This window comes from Nelumbo nucifera, chromosome 6, assembly GCF_055504915.1.
Source record: "Nelumbo nucifera cultivar China Antique chromosome 6, China Antique-T2T, whole genome shotgun sequence".
NCBI classification, from domain to species: Eukaryota; Viridiplantae; Streptophyta; class Magnoliopsida; order Proteales; family Nelumbonaceae; genus Nelumbo; species Nelumbo nucifera.
In genome coordinates this window covers 66,962,610-66,970,745 of record NC_142654.1, presented here as the reverse complement: position 1 = coordinate 66,970,745, position 8,136 = coordinate 66,962,610, and the positions used below count along the sequence as shown (strand labels likewise).

Here is an 8,136-nt window from a genome sequence, read left to right as displayed (position 1 = left end):
CAAACAGGCAGCAAAGCTCCTTGGTTAACCAAGAACATTATTAATGGCTAGACATAATCTCTATGCTTCCATACACTTCAAGATGTCCCAAGTCCGAACAATGGAAGAGGGTTTGTCAAGTTTACAATATTAGCCAATCAAATAGGACTGCTATGTCAGTGTTTTAAGATCCATAGGAGACCATCTGACTGAACCATCAAACTAAAGAAATACCCGTCTTAGAAACTTGCCTCCTTGCAGCCCACTAGGTTGGGTAGTTCCAAACTGGATGTTACCCAAACCATAGACTATTTTTGTACCCAAGTTTACTTAGAAAATGCAAACAAATCATATATATATATATATATATATATATATATAGAAGGTCTTCAGGCTACAACCCCCACTATTCAGACACATGGCATTCTCATTTTTTCTGGAAATCTAGACATATGTCATTTTTTGAGAAGTTGTTAAAGCCCATAACCCACTACCACTATTCAGACAAGTAGACCTCATTTTCTGGAAAACTAGACATGTGGCAATTTTTGAGAAATTCCTACCAAGGCCTACAACCCATTACCACTATTCAGATGCGTGGCATTCTGTTAATTTAAGAAATATGATTCAAAAAGTGGGTAGTTTCACTCCTAAACATTCTCAATAAATAATTATTTATTAGCTTAACACATTTTATCCATAGTCTATTAAATACAATGGGTTTTTATGATTCAGTCCACCCCTAGGTGGAGCTAGGATTTCCTAGGGGTGGACTGAATCCTGCCTGTGGATTGATGCCAAATTCATGGGCAGGATGTGGTTTATAGGGGAGCTACTAGTAGACTAGGAGGGGGTTGCAAAAAAGATTTCTAAAGGGGATTGCAGTCCAAAAATCCCTAATACAAATGGTGGGACCCATTAAAAGATTATCACAAACCCACGTTTGTTTTTAAATGATTTTTTTTTTCAAAAAGAAAATACTTTATTAATTACAAACTTGATTTAATTTTTAGGAAGTAACCTAATTTAACTTTTAAAAATAAATAACTCAAAATAGATTTATTAGATAAATAGTAAATACCAAATAAAGTGGGTTATTGTTTACGAATAAGATCTCATTTAATATCTTAAATCAAATTAAAAAGCATAAATTAATAATGGTTTTCAAATAAAATAGGTTAGAATAGATTGTCAATTATAAAGGTGCAAGACCTATATTTGTTTTTTTTTTAAATTAATTTTTTATAACTAAATAATAAACTTCAAACTAAATTATACACACATTTAGTTACCTGTACTTAATATGGAGTTATTCTCTAGTTCTTCTATATGGAAGGTGAAACTAGCCAAAAATTGACACTGTTGTTACATCATATGGATCCATTCGTGTGGTTCATTGCCATCATGGATAAATGGCATGCTGTCAGTCATTTGGTTTGGTACAAACCTACAATGAGTTGGATTATGTGTTTATAATGTTAATTAGCAAGAAAGGGTTAGTGAAGAATTCTTTTGGATATCTTGAAGTGCCTACAACTGGTGATGCCTAGATCTGATAGCGTGATGGATAAAGGAAATAGGGATATGAATCTCTGTTTCCTGACATCATGCCTTTATATCTAGGTTTTTGAAGCTAAGTTTCATTACCCAATATTTATATCAGCTGGTGAACTTCTCAGACCATTTATTTTTTCGGAGAAGTACGGACAGGCCCAATGCAGATTTTTAATTTCCATTTTAGAAATATAAACATTCAAAAGGTCAAAAACCCACACTCTATGCACTCATATTTGCCCGTGAACCGACATCAATTCCAAAATGGCACCTACCCCAAATGTACTTTGAGCCTATAAATACTGATCCTGGGTTGAACTGTCATTCTCCCTTATTTCTTTCGTTTGTTTTTTATATGAACCAGTAATTTCCTGCTGCTGCATCTTTGTTAATTCCCTTAAATTTGAAGCTTACTGTTATTAATTCCTTTCCTCGGTTCAAGTAGTCTTGTTTATTCACTAATCACTATTAATTTGGACAAATACAATCTAATTTATTTACATTAGTGTGGAGCAAGTAAGATTACAACTATTTCTGAAAGTGCAATTTTTATCCAAGTTGCCCCTTTTCTAACATTTCCTTTGAGATAATTTTCTACACGGTAAGCTGAACTTCCATAGCAATGGTGGATGTGAAAAACTTGTTGCAGTAATTGTACCATATTTAGGAGGCAAAAAGGCATATTTAACAGAATGGGAGACAAGTATGAAAAAACAAATAAAGGATTTTGACAAATATGAATACATAACTAAAGAGTTATATATAGAAGGCTAGGTACCTGCTATGTCCTCCATCTTATGACCCAACTTAACCAAGGCTTCAGCTTCAGCATATGCGTTTTGGATGCTCAAGTTTCCAATTGCACCGGTCAAAGCTCGTCCTTGAAGATATTCCATCGACAGGTGGTATGTTTTCTTTAGATCAACTTTATGAAAATGTAAGTCTTATACCATTGCTGCAGGAGTTGAATAATGGAGAGACTGAATTGGAGTGAATTCCCCATTAGACAACCGCAAGCAAAACATTTTGAAAAGTTATGGCGAGTTTAAGAGAAATACTGAAAAGTCATGGTGAGTTTTAGGTAATTTATTTTAATTAAAATTTAGAATGACCCCAAAGTCTAATGGTTTTAATTTTTAATTAATTAGCTTTATTAATTATAAGCTAGAATAGGCCCAAAGTCCTATGCCAATAGGGAATTGGTGAATTGGCCATTTTCAAAAATAATTAGTAATTAATAACTAATTAACAATTAATAATTAATATATGTTTTAATCAACTATTATTAATTAAAAGTTAGAATGGGCCTAAATCCCAATGGGAAATTGATAAATTGTTCATTGCGAAATATAATAATTAATTATGATAAAATATTAAATAAAAATTAATGCTTAATATACTTAACTATATAACAACATTAATTCAGATTACGATTTGATTGAAAATTTCAATCAAATTGAATCGTAATTAAAACCTGATTTTTTTAAAAAATAAAACCAAATTAATTTATTCGATTTTCAATTTATCAACCGAATTTAAACACTCCTACCCATACTTATCCATTAAACACCACCCGATGCATTGCATTGAAAATATCTCTCGTGCATAAAAACATGTAAGAACATGAAATATTTCTCATCTGTGGCTGCGATCTCACGTGGTAGGTATGGATAAATTCATCCTGGTTAGAGTAATATTGAATTATTGATTGATTATTGAGCGGGAAAAGTGAAAGCTCGGAAAAAAGTGCGACGGAGGTCAAAGCTTTTGCCATATTATGAGTCTGTGACGCAGTGACGGAATGACGGTGCCTGGTGGTACCGTGAGGTTACCGAGATAAAATTTCCTTATTTGGTAATGTCATATTTTGCAAACCATCAATGACTCGCCAGGTACGGGGCAGCGAGGTTGATAAGAGTACTTAACTAAATCCTAATTAACGAACAAATTAAAATCTGTACAACAATAATCAAAATTGCCGTCTTAGCTCAGCTGGTAGAGCGCGTGGCTTTTAACCACGTGGTCGTGGGTTCGATTCCCACAGACGGCGTAAGGAGAACGGTTTACTTTTCTAGTTTTTGTCAGAAAAATGATAAATTAGTGAAACGTCTTTTGGACGAATAGCAACGGATTGGGTTTTATGATTATGAAAATTGCCTTCATCCCAAACTCGATCTTTTCTTTCAAATTTAGGGGTGACTACTAACATAGTCTTTCATGAGTTATTCGAGTTCGGCTTGGTTTAAATTGATCTTTGAGTTGAATTCGAATTTATTATATAGGCTCATTTGTTAATCGAGGCAAGCTCGGCTCGAAAGGCTCACAAACCTAATATTAAATAAATAATTTTTATTATATATACATACATACATATATAATAAATAATTTTATTATATATAATAATATTTTTATTAATATAATATTTTTTATTTTTTATGTATAATAGTAAATAATTTTATAATTCTTATTTTCTTGTATGTAAATAAAAAAAATAATTTTATACATATAATTTTTATTTTTCAAAAAAACTTGGTTTATAGTCGAGCTCGAGCTAAGCCGCGCTGAGCTCGAACTTGCAAGCTATGAACTGAGCCGAGCTCAAGCTCGAGTTGAGCCTGATACTATTCCTACGAGCCAAGCTCGAACTTGCGAGTTATGAACCGATCCGAGCTCAAACTCGAACTCGAGCCTGATACCATTCCTGCAAGCCGAGCTCGAATAGCCAAGTATCCAGCTCAGCTCGACTCAACGCCACCTCTACTTTCAATTTCCCAAACCTATTTAACCCATCTCCACCCGATTATTATTTCATATATCCTATTGCTATTATTTTTTAAAATTGAAATCTAAATTTAATTACCTTAACCCATTAAATCACAATTTGTATCATAATTGACGCCATAACTAACTTTATTTAACACACCACTTACAGACTATGGGTTATGTTATTGAGAAGTATGTCCATCCTTAGTGTGTTTTTCCTACTAAGTTGAAGTCTAAATTGTTCGAGAATTTGGAAAACTATTTATAAATCTATCTTTCTTCTTAAATCCAATTTGTTGCTCAAGGTCTCTTTAAATTTTGAAGTGAATGTTCCTTGGACTTGCACCTATTGGCTGGTGGCTGGTGACAAGGATTCAGTTGCTTGGTGAGAATTGTGTCACTTATGTTTGAATGTCCATGTGTTTAGAAGTATCCCAAGGTGGATTGGTTTGTTTGGAGGTTAGCCAAAAATGGTTCCTTGACTGTTAAAGAATGCTTATTTGTCTATTTGGAAACCAAGGGAATTCCGCTTGCCTACTGTGAAAGAAAAGTTAATAAACGAAACTTGGAAGTTAAGAATTGCTCCTAGGTATAAGTTGTTTTTACGGAGAGTAATAAAAAACTTTGTTCTTATTGCTTCTTTTGCCCTTGAACGGGATTTTAGTATCTCTAGTTCTTGTGTTTTTTTGTGATAATTCAATAGAGAGCATGGTTTTAAAAAATGATCCGGAAATAGAACCGTTCTGGACACTGGTTTCTGGGTTGATGGTCTGACCGTTTGGTTCGAATGTACAGTTTATTATGACAAAAAAACTTAAAAAAATAAAAAGCCAAAAACCGTTGAACGAAATGACGGATCGACGATTCAACAACCAGGATCAATGGACTAATGATTTTTTCAACGATTTTTGACCAAAAACCAAATTTGGAGTAAAACGAAACCGATTACCTAGATGATTCTTGGGCCAAACAGTGTAACCGTTCGAACCAACAGCGGTTTGAAAAACATGATAGAGAGTGTATGCCCGGTGGCAAAAGCTCTTTGGTTTTTCTTATCTCCCTGGTGTGTGAGAGTTGAGAGATTTAATCACACTAACCCTACTAATATTATTATTGAGATTCTGGATCATTTTACTGCAGGTGTTGATGGACAAAGGATTTTATCTTGGATTGCAATTACCTATTACTATATTTGGATTTTCAAGAATAATGTTATTTTTAGAGATCAGACTTTTTCAGTTGGTCGTTTGTTATCTACAATTACTGTGGCTTTTAAGAGTTCCTTAAGCCTTGTGAGGGCTTTTTGGTGGTATCCATCTTCTCGGACTGTTTCAACCTAGTGAGGGCTTTTTGGTGGTATCCATTTAAGACACTTTTTTATGACTAATTTCTTAGGAGAATGTACTTTTTTCTATTGCACATAACACCATTATTTATTAAACTTTGTTTGTTTTAAAATTTTAACCTTTTACATGATCATGATCATTAATGAGATTTATGGTTTTAATTTGTTAAAAATTATGCGTATATTTGTATATCAATGTTTTCTTTGGAACATTCCAATGGTTTATATATCCCATTTTTATGGTGAAATTACACTTCACATAAAGTCAAAAACTATTAAAATGTATTTTTCTATGTATAGAGTTATTAGAGCTGTAGATTATTTAAAATAATATATTTTTAATATATATATTTGAATTTCTATGGTGTATCCATGTGTATCTTAAAAATTCCATTGTATCTATACTTATCCAAAACACATCCAAAATCCAAATACATTTCTTTTAATTACCTCTTCAATGTTCTTTTAATTACATCCAAAATCCAAATACATAAGTAAAATGCGATGCCCCTCATAATAGATAAATAGACAGGTTTATATAATCGGGTATCAAGAGTGGGTACTTGCATTAAGTATAAGTGGGTTCGGGTACACCGCGGTCAAAACTCAAATCCATCCCAAACCCTATAGAGTTTTGATAAATAGGTCTTATTAGGGCCGAAGCGGGTCAGATACTCTAAAATCCCCACGAAATTGCCATCTCTGACCACCCCTTTACTCTCTGACAGTTGCGGCTCAATACCCTACGCTTTATGCTAATAGCACCGTCCTCCCCTCTACTTTCTGGTATTGTTGCATCTACACGGCCTCCATTATCTTAAGCTGACGGAAGCAGGCAAAATTATCAAAATACCCAATTTTGACCATTGGAATGGTAAGTTTAGCTTTTAAATTTGCCCTTCCCTATTACATTGGCCATAAAATTAGTGCTATTTCCACAATTTTTGTACAGTTTGTTGAATTACATATAACTTTTATTTTTATGAGTTTTAAGTTTTCTCTACATTTTTCACATTTTTATTGAAATACATTTTTGAAAAGCACATGCTTTAACATAAGGCTAATCTTGTTTTAAGGACGAAACGTTTTTTCTACTTTTTCTTGATTGACACCAAACTTGCTTTTGACTGGTGGAGAGATTGGCTTCTATTAGGACAAATCTATGCCCACACTGTTCTAACAGTCATTTTCACCCTTGCATTGGGAACATCTCCTCATAAAATAAAGCATATAAGCATGGAAATATTCTCAATGCAAGACAATAAAGGGTGCTCCAACCGGCTTTGCCCTGACTGAAGCCGAACTCGTTGACTACCTCTCACCTCAAAGTATACTATACAGGGCAGAGGACGGTTTATGTTATAGACAGACAGAGGCATCCCATTTATTATAGATTCCTTCCTTTACATTCCAATTCCATTTTTTGGCCACAAATTGGAAAGTGGGGAATCAAATTGATAAGAAGTGTTTTAACTTTTAAATATGTTTCCTATCGCTACATATCAAGAAACACTACGTATGTAAAAGATAGAAATATTGAAAAGGATTTGTAGAAGAAAGAAAGGGATATGTAAAGCGAGTGATAGTATGGTTTCATCAAACATATCTTAATAGACTCATCAATCTCACAAGGACAAAATGGACAGAATAGATTAATGAACCGATTTTGACTTGGACCAGTCCAAATCTAAATCAATGTGGACAGAATGGACAGAATAGATTAATGGTCCAAAGTGTTTATTGGATTAGATTGGGCCTAATTAAATCAAATATCCAATCCATTGATAGAAGATAAGAATACAGGTGTCAATGGATCAGATTCGAGTTGAAACCAATTTAAACAAATTGGACAGTTCAGACATTAAATCGGATTGGTCCAAAATAGTCCAGAACATTCATCAGAATGGATTGAACCTGATCCATTTGTAACAGACTCATATTGGATGGGATTGGAATGGACCAAATCCAGTCCAATTGTCACCCCTACTTTATGATCTACTTTTAACACCCATGTAGTTGGCTGTATTGGCATAGATGGCTACAACCCAACTGATTATTCTACAATTTAAATGCCCCGACCTCCCAGGTTTGGGCCCCTTCACAATTAGGTTTTGAAATCCATCAGTTGAGTTGTAGATGATGATAATGATAGCAATAATGTATCCAAAATTTTCTATAAACTTTATGTATTTATATTTTTTTTTTGTTTTTTATTATTAATAAAATTTGAATAGAGGGAATTGAATGAGGTTAAAAGTAGTAGTTCAATTTACAATTTAAATCACACAATTAAATAGGGACTAAATTCAAAAATGAGTATTTTAGACAAAAGAAAGTTCCACAATTTTATTCATATTTTTAGTAGTAGTGCAAATATATAATTACAGATGTATTCAATTTTTTCTATAATTTTTTTTTGTATTTTTGTTTGTAAAAATAATCTAATATGTCACATTTACTTTTTGTTTAATATGATAAAGATATGATATTATACA

At 33.1% G+C, this 8,136-nt stretch overlaps 1 non-coding gene across 1 annotated transcript; it reads left to right on the top strand.

The window, feature by feature from the left end:
• The first annotated feature begins 3,510 nt into the window (after positions 1 to 3,510).
• TRNAK-UUU (transfer RNA lysine (anticodon UUU)) lies at positions 3,511 to 3,583 on the top strand. The gene has a single exon. It is a non-coding gene; the product is annotated as a tRNA-Lys (tRNA).
• The last annotated feature ends 4,553 nt before the right edge of the window (positions 3,584 to 8,136 follow it).